This window comes from Mus caroli, chromosome 10 (assembly GCF_900094665.2).
Source record: "Mus caroli chromosome 10, CAROLI_EIJ_v1.1, whole genome shotgun sequence".
Classification (NCBI taxonomy): Eukaryota; Metazoa; Chordata; class Mammalia; order Rodentia; family Muridae; genus Mus; species Mus caroli.
The window spans coordinates 61944296-61947778 of record NC_034579.1 but is presented as its reverse complement, the minus strand read 5'-3'; positions in this window follow the sequence as shown (position 1 = coordinate 61947778).

Here is a 3483-nt window from a genome sequence, read left to right as displayed (position 1 = left end):
CAAGGAGCAAGGGAAGCTGTAGTCACAGCAACTGGGAGCTGGCAGAGCCAAAGGAGCTGCCTTGGTGGAGAGTTCTGCTGTCTGCAAGTTTTGAGCAGTTGGAGCTGGCCAGAGTGGAAGGCCATGGGAGCATTCACAGGAAGTCCATGTTTCCCGACCAGCTCACCCCGTTCCCGATTCTTCCAGCAATTTCATGTCTACAACTAAAGCGTTTTGCCTTGTAAGTTCCTGCTGGAGGCCTCTTGAGACAGTGGGTGGTTTTTTATTTTGTTGTTTTTGTTGTTGTTTTGTTTCTCAACTTCTGACAAATGTGTGAGGAGCAAGGTCCACAGTGTATAGATGTCCCGATGTTTTAGAGATGTGACTTCCATTGTATTTTTTTTTCTTTTCTTATTTTTACCTTCCTTTATTTTATATTCTCTAGTTTGGATACAGCCACAGTAACCGGATGGGTCTGAAATCCCAACCATTTAAGACATCTTGGCTCTGATCCCCTATTGGAATGAGACTCTTGTTAAGACACTGAGGGGGTGAACTTGATAAATTCTCCTTTTCCTGTGTCTTAAGTAAATCTGAATGGGAGAAGGGGTGTGCTCTGGCTACTTTTCTTGTTCTTGTAACAAAGTATCCAGCACAAGCCGCTTAAGGGAGGAAGGGTCTGTTTCTGCAGCAGGTAAAAGTGCAGCCCATTAAGGCTGCAGAGGCAAAGCAGCAGGAACATGGGCTGGCTGCCCCTCCCCCCCACCCCACCCTCCCACCCCACCCCCGCCCCTGCTGCATCTACAGTCAGGAGGGAGGGAGGGATGAACATTGATGCTTATGTTGATGTGTAGCTCAGTTTCACTAGTTCAATCCTCAGACACTGCACATTCAGGGTAGGTAGGTGAAGTCTCTCTGAAACTCCTTCCACAAAATGATGACACAGCAAGAAAGCCCTTGCCAGATGCAGATGCTCTTACCCCTCAAACCAGCTTCCCAGTCTCCAGCCCCAATAAACCTCCATTGTTCCCGACTGACACAACCTCTGTATTCTGTTACAGAGCAGAACATGAACCAGAACCAGGAGAAAGACTAAAGCAAGGGCCCTCTGTCTCTTCCTAACTTCCTAGCTCTGGCTTCTGCTTCCCTTCGGGATAGTCCTAGGCAGAGTCACATGATCTTACCAAACAGGTTACTTATTGCTCCAGAAAGCAACATGCCCATAAGATCTGAAACTATACACAGTTCAGTAGACCCAGGAAGTCACGGGGAGCCTAGGTCTTTGCTGGTTTCACTTGCTACCCCCAGACTTAAGAAAAAGACCTCTGCTCTCCTGCACCTCCCCATACAAACCTTCAAATGTTTTTAAGAAAGATGGGGTGCAGTCTATTTCAGAAAGCTTTATGTGCAGCTAAATGAGCCGACAAGAAAGAGACTTATGTTACTTGGGGGGCTGGGGTGGGCGGAGAAGTCTTCCATAAAGACAATGTACTATTATATTAAAGTTGGCACAAATAAAATTAGTCTCTGGAAATGATACATTTGCCCGTATGAACTAAAGTAACTTATTCCATCTGCCGGGGTAGCCATGGATATTAGTGAGAGCTAATGTGTTCTGGGGTCCCCAACAAATGAGGCTGGCCTCAAATAAACCATAGTTTGGAAAATTGTGGGTCATAAGTAGCCTTAGAACGAGTGTGACTTCTCTGTAGTATACAGTTCAGGAGCTGAGGGCTGGAGTGCATGTCATTCTTGGAGCATGCATCATCTGGAAAGGTCAAAAGCTCAGGCGGCAGGAATGGGGGTGGGGTGAGGGTGAGGTGGGGGTGGGGTGAAGGTGATGTTGTAGGTTACAGAATGTGGTCTTCAAGAACCAGATCAGCCCGGGGAGAAAGGAGAGAGGGGCAACTCAAAGCAAAAGGCACTCTTAGGGATGAGGAAGAGACAGGTTTGCTTTTGTTTCTGTTTTTGATTTTTATAAGAAACTGTATTGGTCTCAAAGGGCAAGCTATGAGTGCTAAGCCCTAAGTTGAGAGAGGCATAAGAGAAAAAATTGGGGATGCTAAAGAGACAGTGAACACATGATGAGGGTGGAGACTCTTCATAGAGGAAAAGAAAGAGAGTGGGTTGGTGCAGTGGGATCGAGGCAGACCACAGATGACTATGGGTACACTGCCTCAGACCCCTAGAATGTCAGCTTTCTGTGACAGTCAAGCGAGCATGTGCGGAATACAGAGAAGAAGCCGATCTCCCACACACACATACACCTCCCACCCCTGCCGCTGGGCATATCCTTAGAGGATCTGAAAATCATTTTTAATTCTTTCTTCCTGGTCTGGGACTTCTCTCAGTATATAATTTCCCACGTGGGACACGCTGCTTTGCCAAGTAAATAGCCTTTTCCTTAAAGCATGTCCAAATTGCACTTGGTTTTTGGGTTTTTTTTCCAAGCTGTGTTTGTGACTCAGTGAAGAAAACAAACAGACCACCTAAAAGCTGTCATCTTTCAAGTTAGACGCCAAAGCAGGGTGCTGCCAGGTGGAGGGGTCATCACAGGTGATTCACATCGACACCAGAGTTTGTTTTTATTCAGGTGCTAATGGATCTGTAGTCACATTAAAGGGACAATGTTGGCATCCAACCATAGCCTCAGCTGTCCAGAGTTACCAACATTATCATGGCCTGTCCACTCCCAAACAGGGTCAGTGAGCTAGGCCCTTCCTTCTTACATGTAAGTTAGTGTTTGTCTCTCCATCTTCCACTCACATTTCTCTTTGACTTCTAGGTAAGTAAATCTAATACTGGGTCTTCTTCAAAATGTTGAAGACGGTAAGATTTTCTGCAGCTTCTTAATCTGGAGAAGGAGGAGGGAGACCAAGTAAGATGAAGAAATCCCTCTCACCCAGCTGGAGAGGTGTCCGGTGGGAAAACCCTGCAATTTAAGGTCGCAGTCTCCTCTGAGCCCCAAGCAAAATGGGGGGTGTCCTTTACTGTCTCTGACCTTGTCTGGGGAGCCACATCCTCCCCCCACACCCTCTACCTGGAGAAGATCTAGTAGTTCTTGGCAAACTTACAAGTTCAACTCCTCCCACACACCCCCACCCCACCCAAGAACCCACCCAGCAAGTACCTGGGATTCTAGAATGCCTCTCCATGCAAATGAGGTATTTCTGGTAATTTAAACTCCAGCCAATGAAACTTCACCCTAAGGAGAACTCCTTCTCACTCTCCAAGAGTCATGTATACCTCTGGTTCACCCCAAATAAAGGTATGTGCACAAGCTAGAATCCCCTAAGAGAACTGTTTTGTTTCATTGAAGACAGTAAAGGCCTTCATCTAAAAGAGCTGTAACACTAAAAGTGTACCACAGTGTTCCAGTGGGAGAGATCTTTTTGGATTTGTGTAAAGCCCTGGCTTCTGTTTTCCATGATGGCCAAAAAAAGAAGGAAATAAGAAAGAAAGGAAAGAAGGAGAAAGGAGGGAGAGAGGAAGAAGGGAAGAAAG